Source organism: Ischnura elegans, chromosome 3 (genome assembly GCF_921293095.1).
Source record: "Ischnura elegans chromosome 3, ioIscEleg1.1, whole genome shotgun sequence".
Taxonomy (NCBI): Eukaryota; Metazoa; Arthropoda; class Insecta; order Odonata; family Coenagrionidae; genus Ischnura; species Ischnura elegans.
The window spans coordinates 105,921,125-105,944,342 of NC_060248.1; the positions used below are offsets into that span (position 1 = coordinate 105,921,125).

General features: G+C 39.0%; 1 protein-coding gene across 2 annotated transcripts in view; it reads left to right on the forward strand.

Moving 5' to 3' along the window:
* The first annotated feature begins 362 nt into the window (after positions 1-362).
* The window catches only part of LOC124156313, a 224,297-nt gene continuing 201,441 nt past the window's right edge, over positions 363-23,218 (forward strand). For both annotated transcript variants that reach the window (XM_046530790.1, XM_046530788.1), the window contains exon 1: positions 363-784. The gene's annotated coding sequence lies outside the window, so the exon portion shown is untranslated. The remainder of the gene's footprint in view (positions 785-23,218) is intronic.

Below are 23,218 nucleotides of genomic sequence, written 5' to 3' on the forward strand. Positions count from 1 at the left end.
TGTACGTGCGTGCGGGGAGTGCGTGATTGAGTGCGTGTGTGCGCGTGAAAGAGAAGAAGGCTCGGATATGGAGGGGGGAAATATTAAAACTCGAAGGGGAGATTGGGATGAGGAGCGTTGAGTATCTAGTAAGGGGGAAGCCCTGGATGCTCTACCAAGGCCAAGACGGCTCAAAAGACATTGGCCAGCCCCGGTTGAGGGGGAGGGAGGGAGAGAGAGAGGCTTGGGAAGAGGGGTTGGGGTAATATCTGGGAGGGAGGGATGGAAGGCCGGCCGGGGAAGGAAGAGGGGGGAGCGCAGGGGGAGGGGGAGATAGATATTGGGAGGGGAGGCGACCCAAAGTGAGAGAGAGAACTCCTTGTCGAGTCGAGTTGGTCTCAGAGAGGTAGCTGATGTTGGCCGCCACGGTGCTCCGCGGCTCTTGGTGGACTGTGAAGCCCCCTACACGGACTCTTCGGACGGTTTGTTTGAGTGTTGCGCCCTTGGCGGTTTTGAGCCGCGAGTGGAACCGACGAGTGTGAAAGTGTTTTATTCGGATTCGGTGTGGCGAAGAGGTTTCCAAGAGGAGTTACAGATAAGCGAAGAAGGCTTTGATCAATTGAAAAGGAGGGAAGACTAGGAAGAAACCTGACTCGGCTGATATTGTGGAACGAGTGATTTTTGGTTGTTCTATTTTATACCGTGTTTCGACTCGTTACGGAGTGGAGAAGGAAAGTCCCGGAGAGTGTGCGGAGACTTCGACTGGCGAAAAGACGTGGAGATTTCAACGAGCGAGTTTTTGCAGGTAAGATTGACTCTCTGAAGTCATACCTTAGCGAAAGACAGGGATCGAAGTCAGAAGTTAATATTCCTAAGTTAATTATCCTTAGAGAGTCAACCACCTATTTTTGGGCCCATATGCCCCATTTTATTTCTTGTCGGTTTAATACTGTACATGTTTTAATTCCCTTCGTGCTTCTTATGTCATCAAGTAGTAATGGGCTTCTTGGCCTTAATCCACAATTTCCCGTACCTTTTCCTCAATAATGAGGAATTGTTCTAAGATTTATTTTTAATAAATAAACATTTTGATCATTTGAGCCCCATTTGACATTTTCCTTTAGAACTCTGGGATTTAAGTCATACGTTTTGAAACTAATCGGACGGTCATTCTCTGATGCCCAAGAGCCTTTATATTGCAGCCATGCGCCCACCGTAATAGCTGATTTCTTCTTTCATCTCAGTACAGGTTCGGTTTTGCGACATAAATCATCGAGAAGCATTAATCTTGATCTTTTTCCCCTTTTTTACCGATGCTTTTCCCACAATCGTTAGGGGCGTTCAGAAATTTTCAGTTTAAGAACAGACTGTATTTTTAGAACCCCATTCGACGGGTGCGTGTAGAACTTTAGGAACGAACGAGAATATTATTTTCTGCTTTCACTTTCGTGTGGATTGATTTGAAATAAAATCTGTTCGTGAAACATTGCTAAAGGCAGCCTTATGACTGGAACCATTGCTTATTTCTTTCTGGTCGAGGTATTATTTAGGTCGTGGGACGTTCTAGTGGTTCTTGCGTCATAATTCTTGGTACACGCGCCGTGACACCTCGTTCAGTCAGCCAGGTTGCCGCTTACTAATCTGCGGATGTCCCCAGGATTAACAGCTGAGAAGGTAGCTGTTACCTTAACTTCATCTTCATCAGGTTTCCTTCATCCATCATTACTCCATTTCCAGCAACCAGGCTTACAAATATACATATATTGATTGAACCCACTGAAATATTTAAAAGGGTGTATGCAATTATTCTGCAGTTAATGTATTTCGACGGCTTACCAAATGAAATTTGCCGTGCAAAATCACCATGGTATCAGTTTCGCTACCATTCAAGCGGTAGTACTTTCACATATTTTCCCCAGAAATCAATTCCACACGGGGCTCCATAAGGAAATTTGTGGCATACATTACATTATAACGGAATAATATGCTTCTTTGAATGACACTGTTTGGGTTATTTAGCATTCGCGTGTGTTATAATACTTATATAACGACTTTTAATCACTTATAAGCATGCATATCCAAATTCAAGCAAGCTATGAAAATAAGTTAACACTATGAACGCTGGATTAATTTGTTTTATCTAAAGTTATAATTTCATATATATAATTGTGCATTAGCTTGTCATTTTTTCAATTATTTCAAATTAACTGACCGATTATAGCGTAATTGATTAGGTGGTTTTTAAATGTTACGAAAATTGTTCTAAATAATTCTTATATTTTTCCATCATTCGAGAGTAATATTTCTTCCCGTCAATGATCCAAGAATCCTGAGAATGCACAAATTCCCGTATTCCCAGCATGTGAGAGGTAAATCGTGGGGCGTCTATTGTTGGCGAATCTTAGATGCTGACTTTTAATCCAGCTGGACTTCCTGCTTCTGGAATAACGCCAATCTCCCTTTTTATTTCACGAAACTTGTCTCGGTGAAAATAAGTAGGAATTGGCGATTTCCCATGAAAACCAGGTCATGAGAATATATTTCGTTTTCCTTAATTTTAAGTAGCATATTAGTTATCTACGTCCTACACTCCGCCGTTTTTTTGTTTTCGAAGGTTTTTTTATAGCAAAGAGACACTGTCCGTCGTTACAAAGTTTTTTTTTTACTTTCAATATTAACTTAAGGGAACGGAGTTTTATTGCTCAACTTCTTTATCTCTAAACATGAGAACTTATTCTTAGTAGATAGCCTCGTTAGGTTTAAAAAACGTTGAGAGATAAAACCTGTGTTTCTTTACTGAGGGTAACTCCCCATTTTTCACTTGCTAATTTATTGATCGCTTGAGTTAAGCAAAATAAGAAGGCCATAGGCTAGATAAACATTCGGTATTAGAAGGTTAAACTCCCTATTGATCTTAATGCATCTGAATATTTCTAGCAAAGTTATGGACCCTACATTTTGCAGATTTATGAAAAATTTCCTGGCGAATATTACAAATAAATAATCATGTCTGGTTTTACGTCCACTTAAAGCTATTGAACAGTTCGCTTGTGTATTGGCGACTTTGGTTCTTTCACTTCTTGATAGGATCGTGATAGGCCTTGACGGTAGGGCCTTCTATAGGAGGCGTAAAAAAACGTTACGCCACCTGATATTTCTAAATGTTAACGACATGCGTAATGAGCGTATTTGCTGGGTGAGTGAAAGTCGTCTCCTCCCCCCTCGGCCGGACCGATGCTATCTTTTCCCTTTTTTTCGCCATTGCGCCTCCCGCTCGTCCTCTGCTCGCGTGCTCTCCGTGAGCGATGCGTTATTTCCGCTTTTTTGCCTCCGTCTCGACTGGCAAATAGCAGGATGTCCTCTACGATCTCACAGGGTGTGTACCAAGTCTCCTATAATGCGATTTTTTCCCATTGATTGTCTCTCATTTTCCGATAAACATTCCCTTCCATTTTTTCATTGCACCACCCTATGGCATGGAGGTAGGCGCTGGAATTTCTTTTGTTTTATTTTACATCGTTTTAATAATTAAATTTATTTATAATTTTGCTGTATTTTTCCTTACTGTTTCTTCATGGTACTTCATGCGTTTTTATTCTTAGATTGAAACTTCTAAAGATTCTTAATGGGGAGAGAAATAAATAAGTAAAAGCAATTCCCTTTTCATTACTACACATTTCTCTAGTATTTTAGTGTACGTTCCTGTTTTATTTCAGTATTTCAAGAATGTTGTGAATAAGCATCTTCCCTAATGGTAACTGCACTCATGAATACTTTAATTGATACACATTATGGATGGTGATTAAAATTTAAAAAATGGATTTCATTATCCTTTTAAAGGCATCGAACGATATTTTCTTCGGTTTCATCTCGATCGAAAACTTCCGTTGGATAGTAGGGGATTTCATACTCAAGTGCTTCTTTCGCCTTCGGCTACGCTATGCAACGAACAAGATTATGAATATTTTGCCTTTATGACGGATATTTTTAATACCTATGTGGAACTCAGATCATGCCAGAGCGTTTTGAATTAGAGGAAGCAGGGAAATTGAGTGAATTAGAACTACACGCTGCGGAGAAAATGAGTTGAGAAAGCTTCTTCGGCGCCAGCAATTGGTGTGATTCCTCTCAATTGCCTTAGTCTGGGCAGTTCCACAGATTTGCGGGAAATAAATAGAAAATCCCTGGATTTCATTCACATTATCTGAGCTTGGATGAGAATTTAATTAAAAATTCATTGAATGAATTTAGTTTTACTATTTGAGCATAGTTCTCCCCTCATTTGGTTTTAATTTGTGTTTAAAATCACAATCCATTGCTCAAGCCATTACACTCATCACTCATCTTTTAAATCCAATTACTTTATAAGAAGGGAACTAATACCTGGTGCGAGGTCTTAGCTGTGGGCCTCGTGGCGAAGCGTTTTATCATGTCACTCACTCACTCAATGATTCCAGCCGAAGTTTGGCTTGAATACGTGAGAGTAGAGCTCATCCCGAACTAAGCTACTGGCGTGAGAATTTCACACATCTAGGGTAGGTGGGGCCAGTTCCTTTCCCTGGGCCATCTCGCGCTTAGTAGATTTTATTTGAAGTTTTCCAAAGGCTTCACCCGTGATATGAACCGGGGACCCATTGATCAGAAGCCAAGCGTTCTATCCACTAAACTACCACGTCTCAAAATCGCTATAAACCATTAAGTACATATGGAAAAACTATTTAAATATTTTTATTCCAGGATACGTTGCTTTTATTGATGAAATTTTATCATAGAACAAGGGTTTAAATGCACTTATTTTTTGCAGGATAGGCCAACGAGCCTGACTACCGGAGCACAGTGATCCCAAATCAAAAAAAGCTATCCAAAATTAATGTAGCCGATTCTAGTTTATTAACTTAATGCGAAAGATGATGGTGGTTATCTCCATGGTTCTAATAATTTTGATAAAAATGACTAATTTAATACTTGGAAGTAATCTGGATGAAATTTCTCGACAATTGTAAATGTTTATAATTCATGATACATTATTCATTTTGCCAAATAATATCTAATTTGATTATTGAAAGTAATCTGGATGGAATTTCTCGAAAAATTGTAAGTGGCTATCATGTACGATATATTATTTATTGTTTTGAGTATTTGAGATTTAATGAGCATTGTATGTATGTATATCCGTCAGCAAATCGGTATTCAGTGGTAATAATCTCACGCTTTGATGATTACCGCCTGCTTCAACCACTTCCCATCACATCCCTCTTTGCTTACAATAGTCTTCGTACCGCTCCGTGTCCACACTTCGCGACGCCAATCCGGTATTATTCTGTGGGCACTTATCGTCGAGAGATCGCCGTCCAATGCGATTGGCGGATATTTTTCGAATAAGTACCGATGGCGTCACTCGGTCCTCCGGCAAAACGGATGCAAATACCGTTGGCATTGTTTGCCGTTGGGGAAATTGCGCGGAACCGCAGAATTCTTCCGTCTGAGAGTCTGTCGGAGACATTTGTTTGCGCTGCGTGTGAGGAAGCCGATGGTTTGGTGAAGCATTTGGTGGTTGTGTGTTCAGACATAAAAGTTAGGGGTGATTGGAGAGGAGGACACGCTGTTGTCCGTTCAATGGGTTTTCTTCTCTTATTTGTGCACTTTTCATATTGCTGCTCAAGATTTTAGTCTCCAAGAATGGTCTTCATTTTTTATTTTTATGACAAAATGAAAAGTTTCGCGCAAAATATTCGGAAATATATGGAGAAAGAAATTTTCAAATGCGTCGTGGGAACTGGAGGTCTTGTCTGCATGAGAAAATTACTTATACAGACCTGATATCGCTTTCGGCGTCTTTGATTCACCAAAGTAAAATATTGTTTGCGAGCCAGTGTTGAAGGTATCGTTTTTTCCCTTGTTCCTTTACAGAAAGTTATATTCAATGGAAACATTGGTTTGAGGTTTTGAAGGATGTTATAAATTTAGGATAGATCTCCCTGACTTCTAGGCAGTAATTCATGTTCGCTTCTACTAAAAAAGGTCTAACTTCACCATATCTATAGCTGAAATATTCCACCAATCACAGATAGCTTACACCAATCATCAATCGATCTTAGAGAACTTAAGATAGTGCATTGACTGTCGGAGGACAAAGCAATCTCCTTCCTTCAGGTTGTCTTAGGAAATATTTTAGCATTTCTGAACCAATGACAATTAATTATAAGTCCAGCGACGTCCTTTTACAGTTGTTACTCTGAAAGAGATGCTTTTCTTGAGTTTTCATATTCACGGTTCGGCCAATTTAACTTATTAACACCCAATGTTGCGTCTATTTAACATAAAAAATGTATACATTTTCAGCTCTACTCAGGATAGATTTGAACTGCGTGTTATTTTGTGCTGTAAAGTTTAATGCTGAAATATGTAGCTGCCACAATAATTATGATTCGGTTGAAAATTTCATTTTTTCAATTAGAAGTCTTGAGATTTAATTTCTCATGTAAGACACGGTCTCCGGCGTTACTTTGTGGAACTGCTTCATCATAAAATTTAAAAAAATGCTTTGTTATATTCCACACTTTATTTTAATTAGTGCGACCCGGGTTTTTGCATATCATGCTATCATCAGGTCTATCATCACCTATTAAATCTACTATTTATAATTAAGGGTGGAATAGAACAAAGTATTTTTATTATATTTTATGATTAAATTTCTCCCCGAAGCAGCTAAGGGTTAAGCAATATGTAAATAGCACGAAGATCTTTTTCAATATGATAAACTCTAAGAGGATTACTTAAATCATTCCCCATTCTCCTTCCTGCAGCCAGACTCCGCATTTTCCCATCGTCCATGGGCTAGTAACCCTTTTGCATTGTGTAATGATGGAGGAGAGAGAGAGAGGTATGCTCGGTGGCTGCATGCGGCATCCGCGTTTGCCTCCCGAGGCGTGCGCCCATCCTCTCTTTGTATTTCATACGAAAGAAATGACGATTTCCCCCTTTCATTATTCATCCTTCACCCGCGCAATCACGCACCCCAACACTCGACCGTCTTCCTCCTCGCACCGGGAACTCAGTCGCGCCGCAGGGATACCGACCGCACGAGCACCTTCTGTCGCAAGTGCACGGGTCTTTAATTTTCGACTTATTTTTATTGTTTTTGGTCCTTCAACTGCCGCGTTGCAGAACAACTTTCTGCGGGGTGGATAGGGAAAGGGTTGTATTCTACGTTGAAAGCCACATTGATTCAGCGTAAAAATAAAACTCGGCACTTGAACGGGAATTATATATATATATTATGTGGACGTGATGCATAATTCTTACATTCATGTTAGTAACCTTAAAAAAAGGTTTTTTTTACTTAGCACGTCTGCTTAGCCTTTCTAAAATTTGTACATTCACTCAGAAAATGTGAAAGAGTGGAGGTGATAGTAAAAATATTGCATGATGCATCTTCCTGTCTTAAATAGTAGACGGTAATGTTGACCGTGAATTTTAAAAACATGTCTTCAGTTATGGTTTTGCTATAACCAATCGTTATTGTCTACGCCCCCATCAAAACTCAATTTTTAGTGTTTCTTCTATCTAAAAATATTGTGAAAACTGTATTTTCCATTAAGGTCATTAAAATATGCTGGTCTGACTCAATAAAAATGGATTCGGAATTGAATAGGCCGTGTGACGAAAGCTCGGTTCTTTCGCGCCACTAAACAATTTTAGCTTCTTATTTTGGTCGGGAGGAGATACAAATTTTGCTTTGGTTTCGTTATTTTGTTATTGCACGATTATTATCATAGATAAACGTTGAATAAAATGGGAAATATGTAATAGATATCTCTTAGACTTCAAAACTGATGCTATGTTTTACCTTAATATTCCTTCAAAATTGATTGATTGAACACAACGTATGGGAGATTGAAAATAGATCTAGCTTGTCATTTTTTTAATCGCTAATCTTATTGACACCCGTTGTTTGGTATGCTATTTATTTTTTATGGGTGTTTTTTTATTAATTATGGTTAAATTTCAAGGTTATAATTTCTTTGTTAGCTTTTGTGAGTTGAAAAACCTTATCCTTATTTCTTACTATGCTCTATGCTTGATCGTAGTATTTATTATGCATAGATAAAATTTCCAAACGTTGAAATGAAAAAATATTAGATTTTTGTCTTCCGCTGGCCAATATTCGAAGCAACCGTTAACTTTCACTCAGTATGGCATAGTATGATAATTCTAGTTTTGAAAGGTTCAGATTAGATACCTCTTAGAAAGATGGCTAAATTATGTGATATTACTATCACTGTATTATTTCTAGATAACCTAAATTATGCAGATAGATATTAAATTGTGTGGATAAAATTGCCAAACATTGAATGGAAGAAATTAAATCTTAGTCTTCCGGAGACCAATCTTTGAAGGAACTGTTCACTTTCACTCAGAGTAGCATAAGTAGTATAATAATTCTAGATTTGAATGGTTCAGATTAGATGGCTCCATAGATAAATGGCTAGATGCCAGATAGCTTGTCCGTGGGAAGGCGAGGACAGTCTTCTCTCCGCTGGCAGATCGCGAGAAGCAACAATCCCCCACCCCTCCCCCCTTCTACTCCCCCCCCCCCCTCCACCTCCCTTCACGGAACGGCTAAAGAGCTCGCCCTCTTGGAATCGCTTTCCCAAACATGAATAGCGGATCCTTTTATATGCGAACCTTCACTTTCACGGAGGGATGCTGGAAGAAAAAATTTCTCTCGTCCGTACGATGCCGTGTTGATTTCCACCGCGTGTGCCCTTGCAATAAGGCTTATGACACAGAAGGAAATGGACAAACAAACCCTCTCCCCCCATACATCCTATACGTTTTTTTCCTCCCTTCATCTATGTCGTGCCGACTCGAATAATGGTGGCGGGTAGGTTAGTTAATTTACGTCACGAAGCTTTAATGTGATAAGCGAGGTTCCGGGGTGTTGCAAACATAGTGAGCGCGGTACCAGCGTATCCGAGTTGGGACTTGGACGACGAAAAAAATCGATATTCCATGGTATGCGGGGAATGAAGGTAGGTTTGTAAAGAACCTTGGAATAAGCTATGTCCCACTTTATTGAGAACGTAGAAGTGGGAGTTATCTTTGTGTTTTTTTTCTATCTTTCAAACGCGGGGCGATGCATTGTATAGAAGTTATTTTTCTCTGAAACGAAGTTTTAGAGCTATATTCTATTGAGGAGTCCGGGCGTAACACAGTTTCTCCGCGAGTGTGCCAATAATATCAGAGATTCGATTTGCAATATTCACCCAAATAATTTTTGAGACTCGCTCGCTGTCTTAAATACCATATTAAAGTTGATTACAGCATTCAGTTTGATATAAGAGACTGGGAATTTTCCACCAAGTAATTTCGTTTCCGATCGGATTCGATTATTTTCACATCAACTGTTTTAAGTAAAAATTAGTTAGAATTCTACTAGGATAAGTTAGAAAACGCATTCATTAATTGTTTTTATTTTAATTGATTTTTGTTAAATATTTACTTGACGATACTGTCATAATAGGCTTCATTTAGAGCTGATATTTCTTTTGTGAATCCCTTTCGGGGGTCGAATGTGAGCCCTGGACGCAGGAAAATGGCAATACACCCCATAAATATACTTCAAGATCGTGAACAATTGTATACATTCATACTATTGTGTATAATTGTATACATCTACACACGTATGGTGCGGTTCAAGTAATTCATATGAAGATACCAGATCTCACACATTTGTTATTAAAGACAAAATAATCGCGATCTAAATCACTTAATGAACAGGATTAATAATGGAACGAGAATCATCAACGAAGCAATGTTAACTCATGTTCGGGCAGAAGTTGAGTGTCTTTTAGTCATTTGTCTAGCAACTTGGGGCGCACATGTTAAAATTTATTAATTATGTAAAAAAAACTGTTTGGGATGACGAATTCGAAAAATAAAACAAACACTTCCTTTAAGTAATTCTGTTTTCATTTAAGCCATGCTCGAAACCGCACCATTCTTTTATGGTAACCCGGTATTTCAGCTCTGAGCAGGAGAACCTTCGCCTAGGAACATTCAAAGCTACACGTCCGCTCTTCGGGAATCTTCCCTAAGACTAAGTTTAACTTCCCTTCTGATGGAATCGAAAGGCACAAGGACGCAAGATCAGCCAGGAGCGCTTGGCTTCCAGCACTTTCTTCTCGGAAGATCGATAATCTCCCGCCTCACCTTTACCCCCATTCCTATCCCGCTTCTTGAAGGCATAAATGCAGATTAGGTTGGCGGGGCAGCGACTAGTCTTCCGGACGCATTGGAGAGGAAGCGTTGGCGTCAACCGCGATCACGAAGCGGGGCAACCCCGACAAGCCTATGCACTCCATCTGCTTATGGGTCGCGAAAGCTACCTCCGAGATACGAAATCAATGTTATTTTTTTAAACTTTCAATCTAAGCTCTACTTGTTGCCTTCTACTTCCTGACGTACATAAAAACGGGGTCTGAACTCTAATTTTTTAATAAAATTAAAGTTCGGAAATCGGAAAAAATATATAATGTCTCTAATGGCGACGTGTATGTGTCTAAATAAAATTAAGGGCAACAAGACTTTCAGAGACTGCCTGTCAACCGACTTCAGATACAAATGTCTGTGTGACAAAGTAAAGGACTCGTGTATGGTGTAGTATAGCGTAGAGTGATGGTAAATGTAGCTTCATATCTCGCATAGGTATTACGTACTGAGTAGTAGCTGTACGATACGAAAAATAGCGCCTTAGTTGATTCAAATTTATGTAAAGACCTTTAGTTAAGAATGCATCGTTTGAAATTTCTACGTTCTTTATACCCTAATTTTATTTTTATTAATAAATAATAAGACCTAATATCTGAGATTCAACAATCTGTGTGAAGATTTCGGACGCTCCTTAACCAAAATCCTCGAAGTTCGACATGGCCCAGAGTAATGAACTGCCATACCAACCAGAAATGTGCGATATCACACGTCTATGGTTTAGTCTATGGCAATATCTAAAAAGGTCGGAAACCGCTGATCTAAACCAACCTACGCCCGGATTGAATCACTGAGCGAGTGAGTGAGTGAATATCGAAGGATGTCGTCGTTGAAAGCAAAGCTTTCTCGCAGCAACGTATGCCAGAAGTCTCTTTAAGTTTTTCATCTAGGCCCAACCTCCTTCATCCAACAGTTCCCTGGTGGTTCGCTTATAAATTTCTTCGGTGAATCTCTGTCGAACATTTTCTGGGATGTTTTGCGGGTCCTACTCATTGCGACAACTCTGGATGCAAGCTGTTACTGATGCTGTTAGATAGTCAGCAAATGTGTCCGCCGTAAGCTTAGACCCCATTTCGCGCAAGCTCCACTGCAAAGATCCAGATCCCTTGTTATCCCAGAGAACGTCGGTACACGCTTGGTCCTGCCCATATGCCACCGGGTATGCGCAGCGGGAATTTTAATTAAAGTTTCCCACGAACCGCTAGAACGCCTATTCCGGGAGCGTAAAATCGAAGATGATGCCGGTTTAATGTTTTTTTTCCTCCTCTAATGAGCCCACGTTGCGTTTTATAATGGCGTCGTGATGCTCCCTCGGCCTCGACGCGAAATTTTCTTGGTTTCCCAACACTCTCTCTTTCTCCCAGCGCTCGCGATGTCTTGAGAATCCTTTCCTTTGCAGACCTTTGAGTAAGAACGCCCTGGAGGCACCTCGGCGACCCGTCGCTCATGAATCCCGTCTTTGTGCATTCTTCTCGTGTTTATAGGTCTATGAGTTTATGGATGGGGTAGTATAATCTTAAAACTTTGGAATGGGAACAACATTTTCCCTATTAAAACTGATGATTTCAGGCTTAACTATGTGAAACCTTTCCATTTTGGAAGATGAAAAAAATTAACTTTGTTAGATTCACTTATATAGGTATTTGAAAAAGCACGACCCGGGTTTCATAACATAGTTATATCTTCAGGTAATGAGATGAATAACTTGAAGATGTAATTATTCTAACCAGCCCGGGTCGTGCCTATTTAAATATTCAAGTGAACGTAGCAAAATTTTATTCTTTCACTTTCCATTATTAAAACGCGAATTTATTTCCAAACATAGATGTCATGAAATCCGAGTCGTGTTTCACTAATATATAAGTGAACCTAAAAAAGTTTATATTTTCATTTTCCATGACATTTTCCCTTATCGCTCTGCAGGTCTTCACGGATACGATGTTAATTAACGAACTTTTGCGATAACGGAGCCGTTTAAGATGAATGAATTACTCCCATTAACCCCCTCTCCCCCCTCAGCCTCTACATCCCACTCCACTGCAGTTGCTGTACTTAAGGTAGTGAAAATTTTAACATTTTTACCCAGACGATGACATAATGCGCCGAAGTCAATTGTGAATGAGTGGAGTAAGGATTCCGAAAGTAAAAGTGGCTTTATTCCAATATGGATATCCACGATTGATTTTCCCGAAGTAAGTTCCTCCACAGTTATGAATGTGCTTAGGGAATGCGGTAATAGCTTCGAGGAAGTTGCAATCAACAAACATCATTTTGAGGAACTGGAATATCGATAAATTGATACAATCCATAAAGATGAGATTAGTTTTTCTAACGTTTTTTTCAACGACTATGAAGCCTGATATGTATTCCATACTCGTAAATAATTACCTTTTAATTCAAACAAACAGTATTCATCAATTAATTTATGTGAACAATGAACTGTATTTTTGATCGTGAACTTCATCTTTAAGACACTTACAATTGTTTTTTTATTTGAAGAAGAATAAAAAAAAATGTTTCCTCTTTCATTATGTTAATTTTAAAAACTTATCACCCCATATAAGTCACGGCATTTGGCGGTGCTCCGTGGTGTTATGTTATTACGGTTTCCATGTCGAAATGCTTGTAGGCGAGTCGTAATTATTCAGGCGTTACTTTGATGAAGTACTTGGAAAATCTGGTCTTGCATACATTTAAATTCTAATTCTCATCCAATCTATGCGGAAGCTTGTGCCTGACGCCCTGTCACGTGTCAATTATGCAGGCTTATTTCGTTGCCAACATTTTGAGATGTCATTCGCGGAAATCAAGCGAGATAGAAGACGTTAGGCGTTTCCCTATCATTGCATTCCATGAGTGATGGATTCGCTGCTTTCGATTTTAATCTTAGAATCTCAATATCTCCGGTGTTCTCATCATTGTCATCGTCTTTGCTATGAGGATTCCCCGCGTTTTAGAATTATTTTAAAGATGTTTAGATATTAAACGTCTGCCCATGAAGGCAGAAACCAAAAACTGTTTCCATGGATAATTCAGAACTGGGTGAACTTATAGGATATTTCTTTTTAGATATTCTGGTGATTGATCTTAACCTCCTCGGTCCTGGTCTTTTGTATACAATACATGGACGTTTGAATTTTTTCTCGCTTGGCTATGAGAAATATTATTATTGCAAATAGTTAAGTGTTTCCTGACAGATTACAGCATCATGTAGAAGCACGATTCACATAATTCGCTGATGCTGTTTTTATTAACATCTAATTAATCAGAAAAAATTAAATCAGACCAAAAGTAATGGTAGGTATGTCCCGGGACTGAGGATGGAAAAATAGCCATCTTCAAGAATTATTTTTCTCATTGCTATCTCCTCCGATAATTAAGAGCATGTATTTGCTTTCAAAACACCGACGTAATTTGAACTCGAAGATTCCGAAAAGTGGCCTAAAATTTTCAGGCGAAGCGAGTATGATCAGTTCAATGAAATGCTTTTATGAGAGTTTTAAATATGCTTACAATGAAATTAATGTGGCCCTCAGTATTTATTTTTATATAAAAAAAGAACTTTTGGGTTGATTCTTGCATTAAAATCCTTTTGACTACAAATTATTCTCTTATTTACAGAACAAAAAAAATATTAGTTTTGTGTTGCCATTTTCAATAACTCACATGAATTGCAAAGCTCTTTTTAAAAATTATCTCCTGAATTTTTGTCGGCATTCACAACGTTTTTGTGTAATTTGTAACACCAGCCTCGTATTTACAAATAAAAGGCAAGGAAAATTGTAAAACTTCTTTCTTTTATGCTGCAATAAGTGTTGAGAGTACCTCTCGTCTGTATCTTCGATATTCATTGGATTATTCATCGGAGTTGTTGGTTGACACAGTTGGATGACTCTCAAAAGTTAAGCGGTCCCCAGATGCGCTTTCAAATAAGCCTGTGCAACTTTCTAGGTCTGAATTGAAGCTTGCCATTGGTATTCCCAGCCTTCTAACTGGTATGCGAGTTCAATTTCACTTTAGATACGTCTGACAAACTTGCTGTGCGTAACTCACCTTCCAATCAATTTGTAGGCTATGTGCTTCAATTTCTAGTGAACTCCAATTCGTTATTTAATGGGCTGATCGGGCTGATAATCTTTAAGCCTCTAATTTTATTTTCCGTGATATTTTTCTATGTATCGTTTTGTTTAGATTTTGATTGTTATGTAAGACATTGTTTTGTCAATGATAAACAGTGTTTAACACCACAGTTTAATGTACACCACAGTACCACACAGTTTAATGTTCCTTCCATAGTTACTTCAGCGTTATCTTACTTTTATTACTATTTTCGAGTTGCTTTTAAGGCCAAATATGTAAGTAATTAAAGTAATTTATTTAAAAGAATGCACTTCCTCTTTATTATTGATTTAAATAATAAATTCATATTTGTGCGTCTCTTAATAACGATATTCTACCACACATTTGAGACTAAAACTTTTTGATACCTTTCAAGCTGTAATTGTGTTCTGGCTTCTCCACTGCTTGCGGGATGCTACGAAAAAAAGAAATGACTTCCTTCAATACTTCGCGCGATGGAAGTTGGTTTTTAAATCTGTCGTTCTATTACGAAATTTAAGCGTAACGTACGTTAGGAAAGCCGCGGTGAAAGTAAAAGCAAGAGTTTGCCACGTAATCCAGAAGTCGCCTTCTGCGGAGAAGAAGAAGGAAAAAAAAGACTCGAGGTCTTCACGAAAAATGAAGTCTCGTTCGCAACTCATTGAGCGCTTTCTCCAGGAACGTCCGAGAACGAAGCAAAAAATTGTCGCGCAGCACCGTGTGTTACCGTTCGATTGTTGCGTATTCCTTGTTGCTATGAAGGCACGGAGTGAGGGAAACGGGGAAAAAATAAACGAATTTCCGTTGGCGAGACGTTATAAAATGGAATTTTTCGAATGATGGCTTCCTTAAAGAGAGGAACTGCTGTCGGCTAATGTCGTGGCGGACGTTTTTCGAAGAAAGTTTGGTGCACTGAAAAAAACACTAGTCTGGTCAGAATGGGCTGCTGTACTGGTTCGAACGGGAGCGTTCTTTTTCGGAACGGTCCTTTTTAAAATGCAAAAAGTAGTCTCGCGTGACGTGTGAATTCCGTCACAGACTTCCGTTTGGTGATACTATCCGATGGTATTCATCCGAGTATATTTCTACATTTTTTATAGTGATCGCGAATTTTTTTATTTACAGTTTCTTACCTTTTGCGTCGCTTGAAATTGCAATTTATTCGTATTCGTACGATCCACACTTTTCTATTTGATTATCATTTTTCACCTCTGTGTTATACTATATGATTTATGTACAACTAGACATCCTGAAATTATTCTCCATGGTGTACGTACATATTGGTAATAACTTTGATGTTATTCTAAGGTCCACACCACCGAGTTAGTTATTTTGTCCATTTCCCATTAAATTGTCCCTTGAATGATTTTTTAAAGAATTTTTATGATAAAACTGAGAAAAACTCGACCAGACGAGAATGGGAAATGAACTGCCCCTCTTGCCCTGAATGTATGAATTTCTCACGACTGTAACTTAGTTCTGTGTGATCTCTACCCTTTATCCACTCTCATAAATCTACCTTGGCGTTGCATCACTCAGTGACGAGTGACGTATTTCGGGCGTTAAACATCAAGTTATCCATAGGATGATGAATATTTTTTAGAACTTTAGTTATAAATATATGAAAACATTAATATCGCCCATAAAATCGTGTGAAATGGACTGCTCCCGCCTGGAGCATGAATTTATTAATTTTACACGCCTGTATCTTGGTATGGGTAGGCGCTACCTATATACACCATGAGTAATAATTAAAGAGGAACTGTGACATCTTCAGTGAATCAATGATCGAGCTAAATGAATGCCATCCTCATTTTCTTCCAAATTGATTTTCATATTCCTAAGGTAATATCCCCCTAGCAATGTAGTGTTCAGGCTTATGTAAAGCTTTTTTCGGAGGCTTCTGCGGTGATTAAATTGATGATTGATTTACGGGTTAATTCCGCGTCGACTAATTTTTGGTGGACGACACTTTCGGGCGCGTTCCAATACCCGTCTTCGGGTCCAAAAACGACGGGAGCTGGAACGCACCCGAAACTGCCGTCCACCAAAAATTAGTCGACGCGGAATCAACTCGGTAACCAATCATAAACGTATTGTAAAGCTGCTGCAAATTGAAATTCTTCCAACCTTTGGATGCCTCTACTAAGTGATGTACATCAGGAATCTGTTAAAATTCAATCGCGTCCAACGATGCTTGGATAAGTCATGGAATTCAAAATTGCCAGAACCTCTACCTGACTTCCTGGCTCGCGCTTTTGCTACATCGATTCGCAGATTTCTTTCCCCCCGGGTACTGCCTGTGGGCCTTCGCAGCATGACTGCTAAGAACCAGGGATCCCACGCGTCGAAAGCGAACACGTGTGCGCTTCGACGTCGTCGTTTGTTTTATCCGCGAGCGCATCTCATAATTGGGAGACCTCTCTCCGCGGGGGAATGGATTCGTTCGGAAGCTCACGACCACGTCCCCGCCGGTGCGCTATGTTCTCGGATGCGATCCAGAGCTTAATTAAGGGTTGCTGCGAATTCGACGCCGCGGCGTGACATGTGGAAATCAGGTGCTGCACTTCGCGCGGACTCTAACCCTCAGGGTGCCAATCTGTATCAATCTATTTCGACGCGGTAGTGACTCACCGGCCTTGTATAGCGAAGGCAAAACTGAAGCCGCTTCCCTCTTTCAAGCCGCGATTATAAATTTAAAGCGCAACGATTGTCTCGATCTTGCGGCTCGTGTTTCCTTTCTTTCTTCTAATAGTTTTGCTTTTTGTAATTTTTAAGTATTCCCGTTTATTCTAGTCCACTGCTTGCGACATTTTATACAAGTTCTTTTTTGCTTTTTGTTTCCTATATCCTATCAATTAATTTATCCTAAGTCCCTAGCTTTGTCAAAAAGAAAAGTTTAACGTTGAATTGTAACGTATCCTACAGGTTAAAAGTACAAAACACTATATTTTTTCTGTTGATTGGATTATAGCTCTATTTATGGTATTAATTCCTTTTCTTTCTGCTATATGTCACCAAAAGTGTCATATTACTTACCCAAGAGTTATTACTTCATAGTAATCTTGTATGTACTTTATAGTAATCTAATATGCAATCTTGTACTCTAATACAGTGGTAGTGGGGGGACATTTCAAATGGGGCAAAGGGGGGCAAATTTCATTTCATATTCCCGCTTGGTCAAGTTTATTTTTCCAGATTTCTAAAATAAATTCTTTAAAAAATATTCATTATCCGAAGGACAATCTGATGCGAAATATTCAAAATACCTTACTCAGTGTAATTATTATACTATGTAGCTAGGTTATAGGCTTAGATTTCTTGAGCAATTGAGAATGGATATCTTTAAGAGCGATACGGAAAACATCATATTAGAACCCCACTACATTTCTAGGCCTGATGGAAACAATAAATTATAGCGAGACACATTATGACATATTAAGCGGGTAGGTTTTGGGAATTCATTTTTCCCCCACACGACAAAAGACTTGAATAAATGCTAGGCGTAATTTCTTTATAGCAATTCCTATTTATGTGTATATATTATACTATATAATGTAGACTGTACACTATAGAGTAAATACACTATATATAGAGTAAATAATATGGACCACATACTCTATATTGAGTAAAACTATGCTGTAATGTATAGACCACGAACTAGCAATCCATCACACTATATGCCTTAGATTTAATCATTTAAGATTTCAAGTAACATCTTACGTGAATCAATGATCGAAAAAAAAATAATTCCATCCGCATTTGCTTCCAAATTGTTATTCATTTTCCTAAGGTAAAATCCCTGTAACTCTGTTGCGTTTAGACCTACGCAACGCTGTTGAAAATTGATATTCTTCAAAAGTGCTTCTGAAATTTGATACTGATGGAAAATATTTCACGCGAGGAATGTTGCGTAGCTGATATAGTCTCTCTCGTTCGCTCCTTTGGTGTATGCTGACGTTTGGAAGCCATAACTTTTACCAAACGAATCTGGAAGCATTTTAAGCCCCAGACTTGTTCGGAGTGTGCAATTCCTCCTTTTCCTTAATCTGCGGCGCAGAATCGGGGCCATTTGGCACTTCCAAAAGGGGAAAATCAATGCGTCCGTACCTGTTAGAGCCGGGGCGGCTCGAGTTCGTGTCTGCTCCGTCACCGATGGCCGAGTTAGTTTGAAAACCCGGGGGACGACTGAAATATTCCAACTTATCCTCTAACACGCTCTGAGAAAATGAATGGATCATTTCATCTCGTCTCTCTGTACATTCCCGGGTTCATAATTCATTTTTGAAACCCCAATCTCAGTAACTAAATTTTAGCTGAAGAAACGGCTACATATTTCCTTTCTCTGACTCAGAGCGACGATCCTATAGTCTTGACAAGACTTGAGAACTACTTTAAGCCGTTCTCACGCATGCACTTGTATATTTATACCCAAAATATTCCACGAATGAAACTCATACTCGCTTTCAATCATGAAATAAATTTTAAAGTACTTTTGATAGCTCAATTGATCGCAAGAGAGATTATTTTTTTCCCTGATAATATCTTAATTCAGGGGTTGGTAAATTTTTCTTCGCCTACTACCTACTGATGAGTTACTTGTATTGTAACTTGCAATGAACCAGCTTAGTTGACATGATTGTAACGTCTGTAATATGATCTTTTCTAGTTTTAACTCCTTAGTTATACCAATTTGAGTTGTTAAGATACAAGGTTGTACTTATATTTCTCTTACTTTTATGGACAAAAAAATCAATTTTAAGACCACATTTTCAATTTATTTTCAAACAGTCGATAGGTGCTTTCTTACCTGTAGCATGGGGTGAAAGGAAAGTAAACGTTCGCTCCAATTTCCAATGGCCTCTTTTTCATGGAACGTGAAATGTTCTTAGCAAGAGTTGCACTGCACCCTCGAGTACATCGGCATAGGCATGGTTTAATAATTTTAATATAATTACTTTCATGACTTTACCCCAGAAGTTGCTATATAGTTTGCCTAGCCACTCTTCACTGTTGTTTGTGTATTTCAGTTATGAGCCCTACTTCGTGATCTCTCGCTTATTTATTCTCTGTTAACTGTTTTCGTGATTTTAACCTCGCATGAATTGATATGTTAATTACCTATCTTCCGTTTGTCAATTTTAACTGCAGCTACTGAAGTGTATTTATGTTATAGTATTTTTTATATGGAGTTATGCGTGGTTAATGGAGGCTTGCGACACCTTCACAATTGTTTAAATTTTATTTTTATTGATATTTTTCATAACCATACAGTACGCGTTAGGAGTATCTATTGAATGCCGGTGATTAATCGCCCTCTGCCAAACACCGTAGAATTGGCTCGCAGAGTGTTATCTAGTTTCGTGCTGGGCAAAGATTGCTTGAGCAATTGATAATGGATATCTGTAAGAGCGACACGGAGATCATCATATTAGAGCCCCATAATATTTCTAGGTCTGACAGAAACGATAAATTAGGAGATATATTATGCCGAGCGGGTAGGTTATGGGAATTCATTATTCCCCCCACGATAAAAGACTCGAATAAATTCTAGCCGTAATTTCTTTAGAGCATTTCCTTTTTATTCGTAAATGGCAGGAGTATGTAGATGAAGATGAGTAAAGGGTATAGGCTCACAAATTGTATACCATTAATCAATAAAACCTGTATTTTACGTCCTTCAAAGTTTTTCCGTTCAATCGCCATCCCAATCGAACGATTCTCTGATGAAACAATGCAACGCAAAGAGGAAACGAAGATCTTCCCAGACCGCCCCCTCTTTTTATTCCAACCCCAACCTTCCGCTCATACTCTTTTCCCTGCGTGACGTCAACTCTTGCGTCCGTCACCTGTAATGGAGGGATTTTTAATGCTGGTCCCGAGGGCCTGATTCCAACCAGTGCCGGCATTCCGTAGTCGAGGAAGGAAACTTCTTCCGCCTTCCGCCCCAAACCGCTATTCACGCCACCGCACCGTCGCGTCGCGGAACGATTAAAGCATGACGTTGAGGTTTGGCTCGAAATCTTAAGTGGGGGTGCGATTCAGCGGTTATTGGAAAGTGTCGAGGGAGGGAAAGGAGGAGTGGAAATGAAGTGGTCTGTTTGATCGATAGTGAAAGTAATTTTTTAAGGGGAACGCGTCACCTCCCGTCCGACCTCACATTTTTCGTGACGAATTACTCATCAGTGAAGCCAACGCAGTCATCTTGAAATTTACGGGCTATGTATGTAAAATGACCTTTTCTACATTTTTCTGTAGCTCAAATTTTAAAATTCAGCTTCGGCGCTTCCTCAGAGGCACAATTTCATATTACTTTAATCAAAATTGATAGGTAACCATACGTTTTATTATCTTATTAAGCGTAAAAAAACATCGCAGAAAAGGTCAATATCCTAGTATAATAGCCAATATCCTAGTTTCCTCTTTTTTAATTTAGAACTGAATTTCTTTTTTCATTATACTATATATTATTGTCAAAAACATTATTATAAACTAACGTCTACATGCCAAAATTATATATCCATTTTCATTTTAAGCTCTGATGACGGTTTAAAAATAAACCGAAACTTTGGGAAAAAAATCATTCAATCTTCTCAAGACCTTCACTCCAAGATACTTACATCATATGAAATGTAGAGGCCTAGGAAAACACTCACTATATATAAATACACAATAATGGTACTCTGTAAAATAATATAATAATACACTATAGCACGAAAATTTAAAATTACTAGCGGTTAGATTGAGTTATTCGTTCCCTCAAAGAGTGCTTAGGTATATCCGTGGTTGCTGAGTTTTTGGTCGATACGTTGAGAAAAGCACGGAAATTGAGGATATGGGAGAACATGTTTGAGTTTGTTTTCAAAGAATGTCTATGGCCAGCATAAGCACGAACGTGGGATTGTAAAAGAAAGGGAATGAGGAGTTGGAGAGAAAGGTATATGTCAGAAAAGACACCCTCTCAACCTTAACCTCTTCGCGACTTCTTAATCATGGAGATCACGCCAGAATCCCAGCAATAAATTCTTTCTAAAGGCAATCCCAGGTTTTTTTTGTTGAGCATTGGGCATACCTGCACCTTCCTGCATTCACCAATCGTGAAAAGAAGTCGTATGCGTTCAAATCCACGGCAATTTGAACTAATTTCGACGGCAATTAGGCCATGTGGGCTGGATTTAAAACCAATGAACTTCCTCGTGGCATTCGTTGGAAAATAACCTGCTACTGGGCAGCTCGTGCATACCGGCTTCCGGTATAGCAATTCACGTTACGAATTCTTTTTTTTTACCGGTCAATACGATTGCGGAGGTGGACTATTTTATACCGAAGACATTCATTTGGTCACGATTTAATTTTCCTACACTATTTTTTTTCGTGCCGGGAATTATTTTCCTTAATGCAACGCAGGCCCTAATTTCCTAGCCTCTATCTCGGATTAAAACATTATCGTAACCCTTATTTTTCAACAAATTCCGAGTATTTACTCTTGAGTTTGATAAACTCTCCACGAGAACATTCTTATTAGATTACTATTTTCCCCCTCAAAGCAATCGCTTCATTCATCATATTCGTTTCTGTTCATTTCCTTGTGCTATTGTGCTTATAGGAATGCTGGTAAGTGCTTACGCTCATGGATATATTGCGCGCCATTTGCACATTTCTCGCGGTTGATGTTTTTCAATGCATAGCACTTGCTTATCTAGGGAAATAAGCTCTTCATTCTAATCCATCGCATCAGTGCTTGAAGAGGCAACCTAACAACTTAAAAGAACAATCATCGTTGGAACACATTACCTACCGTTGAAGGGACCCGTGAACGCAAAAAGATGATACCTAGAACCGAAATATTTTCCGTTGATAGCTTGGGTAAGCTCCTCTTGGGTCATTTTCTCCAAGTTAGATGACGCTTCTTTGTAATTATTTTCCTACATCCTCATAGATGCCCATGCTCTATAAGTAACACTGGTTTCCTTGGAACTTTAACGAATATTTGTCACACCCCCTAAGGTTACTCCTTCCACCTCCCTTCAAATTGCAATTCAGTCGTATTTTTAGCATCCACATTTTTCCATTTAATTCCCATTGTTCACCTTAATGTTATACTATGTGATTTGCATAAAAATGGAGCTCATGAAATTATTCTGCACGGTGTACTTACATATTGCTAATCACCTTGGTATTATTCAATCCCAGGTCCACTTCACTGACAATGAGTGAGATATTTTGGCCCTTTAGCATTTAATTATCCTTTGGATGATGAACGTTTTTTTTTTCATCATAATTCTGGGTAAAAACAATGTCAAACTTTCGAGTTTTTTCGCGTTTCACACTCACGTGCCCCGTAAAACCGTACAGTTGATTGCGTTGCAAACTTCAGGTAAACCTGTATGCATATTTTGACTTTATGAATACAAATGGAAGGCCTATTTAGATTCTCGTTCGTTAAATGCGGGAATTCTTTGAAAGCGGTCCCGCGAATCGAGAACGTGAATGCCAGGCAGGTCTTTCGCCCCATTTTACACAAGTAACGAGCGTCAGGCATCACGAAAATTTGAAAGTATAACTTTTAAAAGGTTTTCCGCCCACGAATGCGAGGATGATGCATGTCGAGGGGCGAGACGGTGTCGTATTGAGATTCGAGAAGCGGTTTATGACTTTCCATTTGGATTTATACCAGTCATTGGGCGCTCAGTTTTTTCAAGCTCGATCTAAATTGCATCCAGTTCCATCCTTTCTCCCTCTCTCTCTCTCTCTCCATGACCCGGGCATTGGTTTTCGTCTGTTCTCTTACCTGTTGCATTAATATATATGCTTTCCCTTCCCACCAATTGCATCACAACCCAACGGCTCTCACGAAAAAAAACAAGAG